The sequence below is a fragment of the Podarcis erhardii genome (assembly GCF_964252035.2).
Source record: "Podarcis erhardii genome assembly, chromosome: 17".
Lineage (NCBI taxonomy): Eukaryota > Metazoa > Chordata > Lepidosauria > Squamata > Lacertidae > Podarcis > Podarcis erhardii.
The window spans coordinates 808292-825902 of record NC_138515.1 but is presented as its reverse complement, the minus strand read 5'-3'; the positions used below and the strand labels follow the sequence as shown (position 1 = coordinate 825902).

The window sequence follows — 17611 nt, the reverse complement described above, 5'->3', positions numbered from 1 at the left end:
GTCCCCCGCAGATCCCGGGATCCTTTTCTTTTAGCCGGCCTTTACCTTGCCTTTGCTCTCTCTGGTCGGGCTTCTGGTGACGATTGATTACCGCCCGCAAAGAGGAGGCAGGGAGAGGAAAAAGGGATCCCCGGGCTAAGGTTGCCCAGTGGCGCCCGATCCCCTCTATCTCCCCCCTCACCTTTGTAGGAGAACCAAGTGTCCCTTCGTGGTCGCCAAAACTGTTACCGGAAAATCCGAGGGCTCCCTTGGACAAATGAAGACACCGACCAGGGCAATTCAGAGCAAAACAGCAGCCAGTAGGCTTGGTCTTTATTTAGGAAAAGACTGTCGCGACAGGGCTCCCACCGTCCACGAGGTGAAACAAAATGGAAGCCCCGAACAAAGGAAGACCCTAACTTTTATTAGATGCTAATCTCCGAAGCTACACCCCCAAAATTACATCATATTTACATCATGATTACATTAAAATTAGGAGGAGTCGAGGAGGGGCTACACAGGTAATCTGAGTGTCCTGACACCTGGCCGGAGCCTCCTCTCCCCTCCCCACATGAGTCATTTTAAGGACAAAGGAGAAGGGCGAAGTTTCCTGCCCCCTGAGGGGAATCCAGTCAGAGCCCTTTGTGAGAGTCTGTGTGGAATACACTGAAATATGCAAGTTATTGTGTCCCTGATAGCCTTCTGTCTGAGCCCATCACGATGGTCGTCAAGGTTGTCACGTCCGCTGCAGAGTACGTGACCGCTCGGTCAAAGGATTATGGTTGCCCTGTATCAGGTCACCCCCCCCCCCCCTTTGATAGTCCTTGTAATATGTAGTCAAATAAAAGTGGTCCGATGAAAATCCGATGTACGGCTGATTTTTGGTGAATTTATAAAGAATATGGTCCTTGAAGTTCAAAGTATTTTCTCTTTTCGGAAGCAACTTGCTACATTTTGATTAAATCAGTCACGGTCAATTAAACTCGGAAACATTGTATTGAGAGCTGTCAAAAGGTGAGGGAACAGACGCTTGCAACTTACAGTACCAGCGTGGCCACCGCAAGGGGCGCTGTTCGATAATGGTGATTGGCTGAGGCGGCCGCTGTTTGACCTAGAGTTCAGGCGCCCGGTCTACTCACAGTAAAAATAGGACGAAGCGGAGCGCTATGGCGAAAGGCTGTCAGTCTAGCACTTCCTTATCTACGGAAGGCTTTTAAGAGATGACCCTCTAAAGGGACATCTCTAGGGTCAGGGAGGGGAGATGCGTGTGTGTGTGTGGTGCTTGTGCGGTACACATGTAAACGACAAAGGGGGGGGTGATTTCCGGCGACACTTCCAAGCAGGGTGACCAATGCAGGAGGGCCACAACTCCATCATCCTTGACCATTGGCCATGCTGACTGGAGCTGATGTGAGTTGGAGGAGGTAATTATGGAGACAGGTGCTTTTCTCACATAAGGGCACCAATGAAAAAGATGCTTGAAATGATCAGGGTGGACAGTAAGCTGTGCAACACCCACATCTCTTCTGTTGAAATATACAATTACTGACTCACACTTGCGTACATGAAAGGGTTAACCTGAGCTCACTTTACCTAATAGTAGAGTCATCTCATTGACAAGAAAGGCATGCACAAGAAATAGTTTGCAGAGAGGCCATTTAGAACAGCAAAAGTGAGTGTCACATCTTAATTTGAATTACTTGCCCGGCAATAGAATGTTGAGAAACAGTGCAACTTTGGGTCAAAGTGGACAGCATGTTAAATGTGTATTTGCATTTAAGGTGTGCATTTAAAAGCTGCAAACAGAAGCTGCTTTGAGGCGGCAGGGTATATATATATTTGTGTGTGTGTGTGTGTGTGTGTGTGTGTGCTAACCAGTAATTAGCAGGGTTGCAGTGTCTTGAGGCCTGACAAAAAACCCTCTGTAGAAACAGCTATTTGCATCGGAATTAGATCCAAGAGATGGGAGAAGGTGTGCATTGCTGAAAGGAAGCAGAAACAGCCCAGGGATGATGGGCAGGAGGACTGAGAGGGGGCAGAAGAGGCAGAGTACTTGAAAAACAGAGACCTTGTGGAGTTGGCAGGAGAAATGAGTGGGGGAGCTGGAAGCCTGAGAAAGAAAGAAGGGCAAACAAGAAACGAGCAGAGAGAATGGAAATAAGCCCTCAGACAGGATTGGACCAGAGTAGAATTTGCAGCTTTTTCATCCCCTCATGTGTTTCTACCTTTAGTGGCAGCTTAACCTGCAGTCAAAGCTTGTCACCTTATTTATTGATTTATTATTATATTTATATTCCACCGTTCTTCCAATGAGCTCAGAATGACACACTTAGCATAGAATCATACCCTCCAACATTTCTCTGATGAAAATAGGAATGTCCTATTCCATTATTATTGTTATTATTATTCCCCACCCATCTGATTAGGTTTCCCTAGGACATATTCACAAACTGGCAATAATCTACAAAACATAATAATATAGAACAATATAGAACTATTTTCACAAGAAGTGTTGCAAAATAAACAAAGCAAGAGGGAAACAAATACAGTAATCATACATTTTAAAAGTCTGACAGGAAGAGGTCATGGGGGCACTTTTATCAAATTAGTCCAACTCTCTGTGGTAGCTTACAGCTCACTCCCATGCATGGTTACTCAGCAGTAAGTGCCACTGGGTTCAGGTGGATTAATTTATATTAAATATGTCCAGGGCTGCAGCCAGCACTCCTGGTGCAGCTAAAGGGAGCCATGACATAGGCTGCAAATAAACCAGCCTTCACCAACATGGACCCTTCCAGATGTTTTGGAACACAACTCTCATCAGTGCACACTTGCTAGAGCTGATGGGAGTTGTGGGTGAAAACATCTGGGGGCACCAGGTTGGTGGAGGCTGCTATAAACACTTTCATGCGACTTCCGGGTTGGCGCCATCGCCGAATGGCGGACTCCCTCCGAGCTCCGGAGGGAGCCTGCTCAGCAGGGGCTGGGTCCTACCGCGCTGGCGCCGCGGGGACCCTCAAAAACCATGGGCGCTGAAACCCATGGACATGGTGACTCGGCTGGCACCTTTTGCGCCCCCCCGACCCGCGAAGGAGCCTTTTTAAAGGCTGCGGAACGGGTGACGGGGGGGTGGTGCTTTGAGTCCTCCGCTTCCCCTGCCGAGCGAAGCCGCATGCCATTCGACGGAGAGCGCTGACGACTTCTATTGAAAATTTGGACTTAAAAGAATAACCCGTGAGTAATTGGAACCTGGACTAAAAAGGGGGATAATTTTTTTAAAAAAAAATTCGGAGCAAACGGGGGAGGCACAAAAAGGAAGTCAGCCCCCCCCCCTGTCGTAGAGAAGTTAAAGTAAAGGATTTGACAACTAAGATCGAGCGCAACCCTATTTTGACAAAGTTACTAACTTCGCGATGGAAAATTATAAGACTGAGCTGGAGGAGAAAAGTGGAATTGAATTAAAAAGCAACCCCCACCCCCACCCCCCGGAATCCTGGGAGCGATTTGTGAGAGCACCAGGAGAAGAGAAAGAGAGGTTTTGACAGCTGTCAAAGAGCTGTCAAAGCGGAAGAACAAAAAAGAGAACTTTGTTACGAGGACTTTGCCGGTTACATTTGTTATAAATTGGATATAAATTGTTTAAAACAAGGAATAACAAGTTATTTTGACTGGTGGGCGTGATCTGGAAGGGAATTGAGTTATTGCAATCCACCTAGAGGAGCTGAGGGATATTACAAGTATTGTTGGCTTGGAACTTGAATAGAATTTTTTATCTCCTGGGAAACTGCAGAAATGGAACACTATTTTGTCTACAGAGGTCTACACACTAAAGGAGACAATAGATTTATCTATTGAAGAATGGAAGGGACTTGGCATAATGTTTTGTTCCTGAATAACAGAGCCTCTGCAGAGGAATTAGAAGCTTTTGGAATTAGAACATTTGTGCAGGAGAGCAGGAAAAAAAAAAAAGGAGGAGAGAGACCAACAAGAACAACAAGAACAACAAGAACAACAAGAATTGGACAAAGTTGGAAGTGGGAACATTTGGGACATCCAGATTTGAAAGGTCTAAAGAAATAAAATTGGAGCTTTTACTCCTAAATATAAAAATCTGGATGGAAGAAATGGGCCTTTTTGAGATAGACTCCTTCCAAGATTGGACATTCGAAATTAAAGATGACTGGTAAAGGACTATGGCCTAGATAGATGTGGGAGCTCCAGGAAGACATCAGATGTTGAAGAACATTGGGAACGCAACCGGGAAAGGGGGGAGGGAAATTTGGAATCCAAAGGGCGTAAAATTATATTTGATTATCTTAATTATATTTTATAATTTTATTTTAATTAATTATATCTGATTATTTTAATCTGTATTGTATATTAAAGGAGGGAACGCGCGGAAGGGAACAGGTCGATTTTAGGGGATGGGAAAATATTTTTAAAATTGGGCTAATGATAATAAGTTCAAAAACTGGGATAAGAACTTGCTGAATTTATTTGTAAGAATTGGAATACAAGAGGGGGGAGGGAGGGGAAGTCCTGGAAAGATGTTATTGAAAATAAGATTTTAAATTGGGATGTTTTGTTCTTTTTATTTTGTTGTAATTGGAAATTTCTAATAAATATTATTAAAAAAAACAAAAAAAAAAACAAAAGACAAAAAAAAATATAAACACTTTCATGAGAGTAGACCCTGTGTAGGCATCTAAGGATTGCACTGTAATGCCCATTAAAAGCAGTGGGATTTAAGTCAATTGCAACCACTTGTTCAATTGCTTTCAGTGGGACTTATCTTTGAAAAAACATTCTTAAGATTATGGTGTAGGGACTTGTTCCCTACAGTTCCTGCCTTGATCATGGCTTACTTTGCCTGGATCACACACCCTTCCACATTGCACAGGCAGAAACAGCTGCACATCTGTACGGACACCATTTTTAATACCACAAATCTCTGCCTGAACTCCCCCCACTGGGCAGCACACACAATTGCACATCACTGAAGACTCTACTGTGTCTAATGTAGTCATCTGTTCTGCAAACAGTTTTAAAGCAAATCCAGGGTCTGTGTTTGAGTTAAATACATGCCAGAAACCATGAGACCCACAATATGTCCTTCACAGTTCGAAATAGATTTTAGCAGGTGCAGTGTGTGAAACAGAAGACTGTACTGTGTGTGGTACCCTGTTGCGATGGTTTTCAACCAGTGTGCCGTGGCACCCTGGGGTGCCTTGAATGATGGTCAGGGGTGCTGCGGGCAACACTGGCCTCTGTCCCTCTTTCCTCCCCTCTGAGGCCCTCTCTTGTCTCTGCCTCCTAAAGGCTTGCACAGCTGTTTGTTGCAGCAGCCCTGGCTACAAGCTCCCCAGGTGAAGGGTGCCTCTTGGGGTGGCCAGGGGGTGCTTCCCAGGCCTCTGTGGGGCAGTGTGAGGAGGCACGTCTCTTTGGGGTGGGGGGGAGCAGCTCAGAGACCAGGGACGGCAGCAGCGGCTGCCCAGAGGACTCCAAAGGAGTGGAGAGGAGGCTGAAGGAACACTCCACAAGGAGGGGGGGAAAGGGTGAGGGGCTGACAGCTCTGCAAGCAAGGGGTGACAAAACTGGGCTCCTGAGCCCCACAGGGGAGCTGCAGAAAGAATGTAGTTGGTTAAGGGAGCCATGGACCCAAGAAGGTTGAGAATCTCAGCCCTAATGTATAGGCATGCATGTTCACTGGAGATCAGGTACATTATTCCCTCCTCCATACAAGCCCTGGAAAGGGAATTGAACCCTGAAGATGAATGACAGCTGCAGACCCTCCAAGTGTCCCTATTTTCCAGGGACATCCCTGATTTGGCAAAGCTGCCCTGATTTCTGATTTGATCCCAGAATGTCCCACTTTTCCTTAGGACTTCCCTATTTTCATCAGATAAATGTTGGAGGGTTTGGAGTTATCCAACTCCTGAGTCGTATGAAGGCAATCCTGTATAGGGAATTTCTTAATGTTTTTAAATGTTTATATGTATTGGAAGCTGCCCAGAGTGAGTGGCTGGGGCAACCCAGTAAGATGTGTGGGGTGTAAATAGTAACATTATCATTATGGAATTGGATGTCCCTATTTTCACCGGAGAAATGTTGCATGCAACTGTTGCATCTCATGCAAGCAATTTTCCATCTCCCATTTTAGGTTACAAACTTTCCACATTTGGCAAGGAAATATGTTCAGCTCTCAAGCCCAGCCTCAGGGAGCAAATTTGGAGCACAGTTACTCCAAAGTTTCAGTCAGGGCTGGCCCTACCATTGGGCAGAGTGAGGCAGCAACCTCAGACAGCAGATGCTTGGGAGCAAGGACTCGTAGTTGTGGTGTTGAAGGGTGGAGCTCCCTCTGTCGTGGGGCCTGCCTTGCTTGTCCTTCTCTGCACTGCTGCTCTCCCAGCACTGCAGTAATTCACAACAGCCTGTCCATCATCTTCTGCATGTGCAATGATTGGGCTTCTCCAGATGGCAACATGCCATGAATGCACTAAGAGTGCTTTAGGGGTGGGCATATTGGACCGCCTACATATCATTCTGCCCGATTTATTGTTCCATGATCTTTCCCAAATGCTACCATCTTATTGCCCTCTGGAGGGGCACAAGGAAAGAAAGACAAAGTATAAACCAGAACTTTTGTGGCAAGTCACAGGATTTCAGCAGGATGTTCCAGCACTTGCCCTGGTTGGAAGAAACACTGAAAGTGTGGATATCACCACAAGCACATATCATCGTGAATACACAATAAAAAGGATGTCTGGGGTGGCTGTGTATGTCTCCTGCTTGGCAGGGGGTTGCACTCGATGGCCCTTGGGGTCTCTTCCAACTCTAGGATTCTAGGATTCTATGATTCTGTGTGTGTGTGTGTGTGTGTGTGTGTGTGTGTGTGTGTGTGAGAGAGAGAGAGAGAGAGAGAGAGAGAGAGAGAGAGAGAGAGAGAGAGAGAGATGTCCCTTACCCAAGGCAGAAAAACATCTTAGGCTGTGTCTACTACAAATTGCTGTTTATTTTCTAACAGCAGAGTGTCAGGGGATTGAGAAGAAGCCTTTTGGATTTTCATCTTTTGATGTTGAAATGTCCAGGGACAATCCTGGCAGATCTAGTACTGGAAGATGTGTCTTCTCCTTGCCTCCTGCGTTTTGCTTTTTGAGCAATCTTGGGGAAAGCTAGGACAACACAGCTTGTTCGGATGCATTTCATTGTTAAGTTTGATGGGCGTACAATAGAGCACAGATTCCATTGTACCCGTTCCGGGCAGCCAAAGAAGCCCAGGGCGGAAATCAGGAGCAAAAGAGATATAATGAAAAGGAACAGTTTTTAAAAATGAAGCTCAAATGAGGGGCTTTGGAAAAATGCCGCTCTTCCTCTCTTTCCGCCAGACTAAGGCACAGTTTCTCCTCCATTGCTTGCTAGCGAGACATCGTCTGCGGCTGCATGTGCAGAATCTCTTTCGCGCACTTCACCATATTTGGGACGCTGAAGCAGAAAGCATTTTTCTGTTTCCATCGCTCTGCTGTCACAACGATTACACAACGCTCTCCTTTCTACAAAGTTCCTAGGGGTGGCTGTGGAGTTGCCCACATGCCACGAGGGGGCAGTGCCACACTTGGAAGACAATTAGCTCATCCCCAGCTGTGGGTTTTATGGGGGGGGGGTGATCACAGTGTGTGGCTTGGGACGAGGGAGTGTGCATGGCTGCTTGCAGTGTATGCGCACATCTGGGGACTGATAGCTTCATCACTTTATGACCAGAAGAAGCAGAGGAGAAGGTGAAAAAAATATTTGTACCCTCTTAAAAAACCATGAAGGAACCTGGAGAAACAGCCGCCAGGGATGAATTTGCAGAAGAGGGAGCGCAGGAGAGAGAATAAGGAGGGGAAGGAAGAGAGGAGATCAGAGGAGCTTTTGATGTGATGATCCCCACAGGGCAGCCAGAGTCTGCATACGATTCTGAGGGTGGACTGCTGCTTAGATGGAGACAAAAGACTGTGCACCCACGCCTGCCCCTCTCTTCTTCTGCTGCCCCTGTCCCATCAGACAACCTCCTTCAACGTTTCCTGCTGAAGACCCCCTCCCTCTTCTGGGTTTCTCAGCCTCAGCTGCTCAGAACCTGTTGCTGCCAGAGAGAGAGAGCCTGTGGGAAGTTCTCGTAACCCTGTTATCCAGGCTGTAACCTCCAAGAAGACAGGCATTGCCATGGCAACCCAGCAAAGCACCGTTAGTGTCAGGTACCTTAACAGGCGAGGATGGAAGGAAGGCCCAGGCACATCCAGCAGGAGACACACACAGTCAGCGAGAGAGGCAGGCACTTGCTCACACCCTACCTTGTGTTGTTTGCAACAGGAGATGCAAAACCAGTAGAGGCGCACCTGACAAACAGATAGGGAACCAAGGAATGCCTGTGAGTTTTTCCGTCAAAGTGCCAAGGTGCAGGGGAGGGGGGATGCTCAGGCACACAAATGGCCACACAGCGTGAACATCTGTGTCAAGACTGGCATCTGTGCCAGTGCCACGTTCACATGCCCCACAAAGTGCGCACACACCGCTGAGGGCATGCCTCTGCGCACATACCAGGCTTCGTCCCGGCTCAGGCAGCGCAAGTGTCTCACGGACAAAAAAGCAATTTACATGCAGATAGGCATAAGCAACCATGCTTAGCTGCACAAACATGCCACGCCACAAACCCAAGGGAGGATGCACTGAGGCACCAAGCCGTGAACAGTTGCCGGATCTCAAAATGAACACACATAATGTGGTGCATCTGTATATAGATATTTTGCACACAACCCCCCCCCACTGGAGACAGAAATGCAAATCTGCATACCAGCACAACCAGTAAGTATTTTGTAAGCAGATGGCTGTATTTTGTGACTACGCAGGGGGGCCTCTTCATTAGGCATGTTATGACTCCACTGGAAAACATAAACCCTGGGATACAAGGGTGGCCAAGGCACCCCCCCCATGGCACGGGAGATCCCTTCCAAACCTGGGCTCCCTTACTAGCTACCCTCCTATACATCTTTATGCATGCACACACACACAGACAGAGGTACCTCCTTGGCTACCCCATTTGCACTGGGCGGGAGAGCGCCACCTTCTGCTGGGGCCACAGAGGAGACAGCGTGAAAACCCTTCTATGAAGGATGATCAGTGGCATGTCCCATTCATGAATCTTGGAGACAATGGGAAGGAAATCTCCCGGAACTTCTCAGGTTCATACAAGGAAGCTGTATCTAACCAAACTGGAATTCTAAAGCCATATCTCTCTTCTTTGAAACACCTGACCCTCTCGCGTGCTGCAACACTTACTGCTTTTGAAATTGCACCCTCTTTCAAATGCAGTTTGGCATATCACACGGCAGGGGTTGCAGGTGCCGCTGCTGGCTGCTCTTGGAGGAAAACAAAACAAATATCACATGGTAGTCGCCCCACCCCCCGGCCTCTATAGAGTGCCATGAACATCGATGGTGCTAAGTAAACAAGCAGGGACCTTGGCCTTTGACTTTATATGATTTGAAGTCGGGCTGTACATTTTTCTTGGCTTTATTGTTTTATCTTTTTGTAAACCACTTTGTGGGTTGATTTTCTTTCTTTTCTTTTCTTGCAATCAAGCAACGTATAAATTGTATGAAATAAATATTAAATAAAATGTACATTTAATTGCCAAATATTACAAACATTTCAAGTTCTCTATATTGTAGGGGGGGTGTGGAATCTGGTACCAGAACAAGAAAACTGTATTTAGTGGATGTGCTTCAGTATTCACCACAAATATAGCAGACAACAACTAATATGCAGAATCAGATAATAGGATTTTCTATTTGTATGCCAGCTTTCTCCTAATGCATCCCCTGATATTCTCTCTTTCTCTCTTTCTCTCTCCCCCCCCATGCTTTTTAACATCTATATGAAGCCTCTGGGAGAGATCATCAGGGGGGTTGGGCTGGGTGTTCATCAGTATGCAGATGATACCCAGCTCTACCTCTTTTAAATTGGAACCAGTGAAGGTGGTGAAAGTCATAGAATCATAGAATCATAGAGTTGGAAGAGACCACAAGGGCCATGGAGTCCAACCCCCTGCCAAGCAGGAAACACCATCAGAGCACTCCTGACATATGGTTGTCAAGCCTCTGCTTAAAGTCCTGTGTGAGTGTCTGGAGGCAGTTGGAGGATGGATGGTGGCTAACAGATTGAGGTTGAATCCCGACAAGACAGAAGTACTGTTCTTGGGGGACAGGGGGCGGGCTGGTGTGGGGGACTCCCTGGTTCTGAATGGGGTAACTGTGCCCCTGAAGGACCAGGTGCGCAGCCTGGGAGTCATTTGGGACTCACAGCTGTCCATGGAGGGGCAGGTCTATTCTGTGTCCAGGGCAGCTGTCTACCAGCTCCATCTGGTACGCAGGCGGAGACCCTCCCTGCCCACAGACTGTCTGGCCAGAGTGGTGCATGCTCTGGTTATCTCCTGCTTAGACAGGATCAATAGGAATATTAATGCCATGGTTTCTTCCAACTGCTCAGCCTATATGTCTATGTGTAGAAAACCCCTCCTAATGCAGCAGGAAACATCAGATGCCTGCAGTGACCTTTGTTCCAAGAGAGCCAAACCCAAGGGGGATGCTGAGACCCCTTATATCTCTTACTGTTCCAAGATTGTGGTGCATATTTTCCTTTCTAACCTCCTTAACCAAGCTAGCCAAATCTTTAGTTTCAAATCCCACCTTTTGCCATAAGTTCACCAGATAGCCTTAAAGAAACCACCTTCTCTAAGATGGGACAGACAGAAGTTTTGAAGAGACTTAATAGTGGGATTCTAGTTGGTTTTGCTCCTTGTGGTGCACTCATATATTTCCTTTGTCCTTTTGGTTTGAACAGGTGTTGCAAGCTTTCCAAACAATGCCAAAAACCTCCCAAACCTGTTTACCAGAAGCAGAAGTAGGGGAAATGCACACACTATGAATAGTGATCCCTCTTTCTTTTCTTTTCTTTTCTTTTCTTTTCTTTTTTGTTCTGTTCTGTTCTGTTCTGTTCTGTTCTGTTCTTTTTTTCTGATAACAAAATAAAACTTTATGAGACAAACACATAAAAACTAAACCAAACCAAACCAAGGCTGACATAGGATGTTATATTCACAATAAGAAATGATAAAGCTGCTTATTCGGATATTTGCAATAAGATGCAGACAGGTAAGTGGAGAGTACAGTCATAGGAAATGAGAGCAAGAAGTGTGGCGCATATGACTTTAAAAATATACAGAAACATAGACCCACAACTGAAACTATCAGAGACATAAGGAGTACCAATAATAAAAGGCTCTATATTACATCAAGAAACTTTTTCAAGCAATTAGGTGTCCTTATCCCAAATTTCATGAGAGGCTTGTAAAGGTAAAGGGACCCCTGACCATTAAGTCCAGTTGCAGATGACTCTGGGGTTGTAGCTTTACTGGCTGAGGGAGCCGACATTTGTCTACAGACAGTTTTTCCAGGTCATGTGGCCAGCATGACTAAGCCGCTTCTGGCAAACCAGAGCAGCGCACGGAAACGCCGTTTACCTTCCCGCTGGAGCGGTACCTATTTATCTACTTGCACTTCATGCTTTCGAACTGCTAGGTTGGCAGGAGCAGGGACCGAGCAACGGGAACTCACCCCATCACAGAGATTTGAACTGCCGACCTTCCAATCGGCAAGCCCTAGGCTCTGTGGTTTAAACCACAGGGTCACCTACGTCAAGAAGAGACAAATGTATTTTTTCTTTTTTAATGTATTCATTTACATAAATCCCACCAAACTGAGACAACATGTTTTTCCTTTAAAAAAATGGGTGTACCATATAAGTTTTTTATGTCCTGCATTTTTCCATATATTACTCCACCACAATGAGGTGTTTATTTCAGACTATGTTTTCCATATTTGGGCAATTGGTGGACTTGCAGCAATAAGAAAGTAATTTAACAAATCTTTCAATTTTATACTTTTATTCTCTTCTTTAAAAAAGTGAATAGTGGTCTCTCTTTCAAACTGCCTTCAACTCTGGAAAAACAATAACAAGCTGTTGTTTATTTCTGGCCTTAACCTCATTCCCTTCCTTGTTCAGAGTGGGGATTATAATATTGACCTATCTTACAGAATAGTTGTAAGGATTACTCAGGTAATGTCTGTGAAGTATTTTTCATTTTCTAAGTGCAATGAGTGCCTATTGCTACAACCAGAACTACTTTCTATGACTATATTCTGTTCAAATTCCCATCTGAGTCCTAGATCCTAAAAGAAAAATTGAATAATTTGTTTGTTAGACAAAGTCAAATCCACACCATACATTGAAAGCCCATTTATACCGCTTTAACAGTCATGGCTTTACCCTGCACAGAGCTATAATTCCCAGCACCCTTAATCCACTACAGTTCCCAGGATTATTGGGAGCAGGGAAGCCATGGGCTTTGCATATATGATGCGAGTGTGCCTTGAAGGCCACACTTTCCCTCAAATATGGAGCCCAAGATGACTTACAACAGGCATGAAAATGTATGTGTGTAAATGGGAAACAAAAAAAGAAACATAAATAAAACTACTATAAAATCAATAAAATTCCATGAGCTACAGAGTAGACAAGAGAGTAGCAGATCAGTTAAATACAATAGTAAATACTCTTCAACCAAATGCCTGGTGAAACAAAACAATCTTTAGTTTCAATCCACTAGAGAGGCCAATGGTATTTCCCCAAGGAAGAAGTTTCAGAATTGGGGAGCCACCACAGAAAATGCCCTGATGGGACAGGTCACCCTCCTAGTGTCTCAGGGGTGGGGGTGAGACTGCAAACAGGATCTCTCCAGCTGACCCCATGGCACGTGGTGAACAGGATAGGGACAGACATCCATTTAGGTACCTGGGTCCCAAGTCGTTCAGGGCTTTAGAGGCTAATAAAGGTAAAGGTAAAGGTACCCCTGCCTGTACAGGCCAGTCTTGACAGACTCTAGGGTTGTGCGCTCATCTCACTCTAGAGGCCGGGAGCCAGCGCTGTCCGCAGACACTTCCGGGTCACGTGGCCAGCGTGACGAAGCTGCTCCGGCGAACCAGCACCAGAGCAGCACACGGAACGCTGTTTACCTTCCCGCTATAAAGGGGTCCCTATTTATCTACTTGCACCTGGGGGTGCTTTCAAACTGCTAGGTTGGCAGGTGCTGGGACTGAGCAATGGGAGCGCACCCCGCCGCGGGGATTCGAACCACCAACCATGCGATCAGCAAGTCCTAGGCGCTGAGGTTTTACCCACAGCGCCACCCGTGTCCCATAGTTAGAGGCTAATAGCAATATCTTAAATAATGCAAGGTAATTCACAGGCCCCTTCATGGATCACTGCCTTGCCGTGGCAAAGGGGTTTGAATAACTCAGAGAAGCCATGAACGATGCCGAGCAGGACACCCAAGATGAACAGGTCATAGTGGAGAGTTTTGGCCAAACGTGATCCACCTGGGGCAGGAACCGGCAAGCCACTCCAGTATCCCTGCCAAGAAAACTCCATGGACAAAGACAACAGGCATATAAAAGTCATGACACTGGAAGATGAGCCCCTCAGGTTGGAAGGCGTCCAACATGCTACTGGGGAAGAGTGGAGGACAAGTACAAGTAGATTCAGAGCTGATGAAGCGGCTGGGCCAAAGCCAAAAGGTCGCTCAGTTGCGGATATGCCTGGAAGCGAAAGGAAAGTCCAATGCTGTAAAGAAGAATATTGCATAGGAACCTGGAATGTAAGAACTATGAATCTTGGTAAGTTGGATGTGGTCAAAAATGAGGTGGCAAGAATAAATATTGACATCCTGGGCATCAGTGAAGTAAAATGGATGGGAATGGGCGAATTCAGTACGGATGACCATCATATCTACTACTGGGGGCAAGAATCCCGTAAAAGAAATTGAGTGGCCCTCATAGTCAACAAAAGAGTGTCGAAAGCTGTACTGGGATGCAATCTCAAAAATGATAGAATGATCTCGATACGAATCCAAGGCAGACCTTTTAACATCACAGTAATCCAAGTTTATGCACCAACTACTGGTGCTGAAGAAAATGAAATTGACCAATTCTATGAAGACTTACAACACCTTATATAAATGACACCAAAGAAGGATGTTCTTCTCATTATAGGGGATTGGAATGCTAAAGTAGGGAATCAAGAGATAAAAGGAACAACTGGCAAGTTTGGCCTTGGAGATCAAAACGAAGCAGGGCAAAGGCTAATAGAGTTCTGTCAAGAGAACAAGCTGGTCATCACAAACACGCTTTTCCAACAACACAACACATGGACATCACCAGATGGGCAGCATCAAAATAAGATTGATTATATTCTCTGCAGCTAAAGATGGAGAAGCTCTATACAGTCAGCAAAAACAAGACCTGGAGCTGACTGTGGCTCAGATCATCAGCTTCTTATAGCAAAATTCAAGCTTAAACTGAAGAAAGTAGGAAAAATCACTGGGCCAGTAAGATACAATCTAAATCAAATCCCTTATGAATACACAGTGGAAGTGAGGAACAGGTTTAAGGATTTAGATTTGGTGGACAGAGTGCCTGAAGAACTATGGATGGAGGCTTGTAACATTATACAGGAGGCAGCAACGAAAACCATCCCAATGAAAAGGAAATGCAAGAAAGCAAAGTGGCTGTCCAACGAGGCCTTACAAATAGTGGGGGAGAGAAGGCAAGCAAAATGCGAGGGAGATAGTGAAAGATACAGGAAATTGAATGCAGATTTCCAAAAAATAGCAAGAAGAGGCAAGGCGGCCTTCTTAAACGAGCTATGCAAAGAAATAGGGGAAAACAACAGAATGGGAAGAACCAGAGATCTGTTCAAGAAAATTGGAGATATGAAAGGCACATTTCGTACAAAGATTACCATAATAAAGGACAAAAGTGGTAAGGACGTAACAGAAGCAGAAGACATAAAGAAGAGGTGACAAGAGAAATTATACCAGAAAGATATGGATGTCTCGTACACCCCAGGTAGTGTGGTTGCTGACCTTGAGCCAGACATCCTGGAGAGTGAAGTCAAATGGGCCTTAGAAAGCACTGCTAATAACAAGGCCAGTGGAAGTGATGATATACCAGCTGAACTATTTAAAATTTTAAAAGATGATGCTGTGAAGGTGCTACACTCAATATGCCAGCAAGTTTGGAAAACTCAGCAGTGGCCAGAGGATTGAAGATCAGTCCACATCCCAATCCCAAAGAAGGGTAGTGCCAAAGTATGCTCCAACTACCGCACAATTGCACTAATTTCACACGCTAGCAAGGTTATGCTTAAAATTCTACAAGGAAGGCTCAAGCAGTATGTGGACCGAGAACTCCAAGAAGTGCAAGCTGGATTTAGAAGAGGCAGAGGAACCAGAGACCAAATTGCAAATATGCGCTGGATTATGGAGAAAGCTAGAGAATTCCAGAAAGACATCTACTTCTGCTTCCTTGACTATGCAAAAGCCTTTGACTGTGTCGACCACAGCAAACTATGGCAAGTTCTTAAAGAAATGGAAGTGCCTGATCACCTCATCTGTCTCCTGAGAAATCTCTATGAGGGACAAGAAGCTACAGTTAGAACTGGATATGGAACAACTGATTGGTTCAAAATTGGGAAAGGAGTACGACAAGGCTGCATATTGTCTCCCTGCTTATTTAACTTATATGCAGAATTCATCATGCGAAAGGCTGGACTGGATGAATTAAGACTGCCGGAAGAAATATCAACAACCTCAGATATGCAGATGACACAACCTTGATGGCAGAAAGTGAGGAGGAATTAAAGAATCTTTTAATGAGGGTGAAAGAGGAGAGCGCAAAATATGGTGTGAAGCTCAACATTAAAAAAACGAAGATCATGGCCACTGGGCCCATCACCTTCTGGCAAATAGAAGGGGAAGAAATGGAGGCAGTGAGAGATTTTACTTTCTTGGGTTCCATGATCACTGCAGATGGTGACAGCAGTCACAAATTTTTTTTTTCTTTAAGATTTTTATTAAAATTTTAAAGGTTACATAAGTAACAACAAAAAAAACACCCAATTAAACCAAAAAAGAAAGCAATACATGAAAACAAGTCACATCAAAAGAAAAAGATAAAAAATGGAAAACAGACGAAAAACAAGCCAAAAAAATGCATAGAATCAAGAGAAAAAGAAAAGAAAAGAACAAATCAAACCTTTACATAACTTTCCTTCTTTAACTTATTTCCTTGACCTCCTCACACCTCCCCTCTTTGTATTCTGATTCAGTTAGATATTCCAGCAAATCCTTCATCCTTGTTTTTATCCTAATAATTTATCTTAATATACTGTAGTTTAACATTCTCTTCTTTCACCAATTAATCATCCATTTTTACTTTATTTAATCTTATTTCTCATTAAAACTAATATATTGAACTTAATCTCTTAAGACATTTCCCCTAGGGTCATAAAAGTTTCATTCCACGATTTTTCCATTTCTCATTATTATTATTTTTTTAGAAAAAAATCATTATATACACTTTTAATTCCCAATTTCTTTCCTCCGTCTCCCCTGCCCGGTCCAGGCCCCTGCCCTCTGTTCCATCAACTTCCCAGCGTCCATCAACCCGGAGATCTGATATCCGAGGCTCTTAACCCTTCTTCATTTCCCTTCTGCCGATCTTCTTGATAAACTTTGGTGCTAAAAAGCATATCTCGGGGGAGCTCCAACCCCACGATGCTTATATTCCTTCTTGACAAGTCTGCCAGGTTTCCATAATTAGAGCTAGGGCCCATAAAGTATTCCAAACCTTGTTTCACAGTTCTTCCAAGTCCAAAGGCCCCCGAAGCTCCAATCTCCTCCTGGCTCAAATTCATATTCCAAAAGTCATTTGATCCCTGCATAAAGGGATCTCTCCACCTTTCCTTTACCAGATCAGGCCAGGCACCCATCTTCAAAAACTGGCTTCTCCTAATTACAGTCATATAAGGCCTCAAGTTCTTTAGGGTTCAAGCTCCCCCATATTTTGCTTTATATTCAACAACAGCAACAACAGCAGCAACTTTCTCCTTCTCTAATTCATCAATTTGTTCAGTTAAGAAAGATTCTTGTGCCGGGTTCTTGTCGACTTCTATGCTGATGCCCACTTTTGTTCCCAAGATATCAATATTAGTAGCCATGACATCTATCTGTTTATGCAGCTTTCCCAGCAGATAAATTGTCCTATTCAGAGCAGATGCTACTTCTTCCTTTACCGACATTCTTAAGAAATTCAAGTTCAAAACTAGTTTCTCACAGTCCTTATCTTCAGAATAATTTTGCAGCTGCACACTTGTAACAATGTCTCAAAACTCCCTCTAGAGGGAAGCAGTCTCAATTTATATCAATCCTTTCCAGCACAATTCCAAAAGTAAATTAATAACAGTTCCCAGTTACTTTTTCTTCTTTTTAAGTGCAGAAGCAGACAATAGAAACAATGTCTTTCTTTTTAAGCTAGCTGTCAAATTAATGCCAACTGTCAAATTAAAGCTAGCTGTCAAGTTAAAGCTAGCTGTCAAATTTGTCCTGTTTACCGTCGATGGACTTTTTGCAAACCGTTCCCAGGTTCAGAGACGTGATGCTTCAATCTTTAATTTTCCACCTTCTCCTGCAAGTTCACTT

General features: G+C 44.6%; 1 protein-coding gene across 3 annotated transcripts in view; it reads right to left on the bottom strand.

The window, feature by feature from the left end:
- Window positions 1-17611, bottom strand: part of LOC309332009 (caM kinase-like vesicle-associated protein) — a 56279-nt gene that overhangs the window by 27832 nt on the left and 10836 nt on the right. The window contains exon 1 of one of the 3 annotated variants that reach the window (XM_081844645.1): window positions 9295-9317. The exons of the other annotated variants lie outside the window; for them this stretch is intronic. The gene's annotated coding sequence lies outside the window, so the exon portion shown is untranslated. Of the gene's footprint in view, window positions 1-9294; window positions 9318-17611 lie in introns of those variants that run through there. 3 annotated transcript variants of the gene reach the window in all.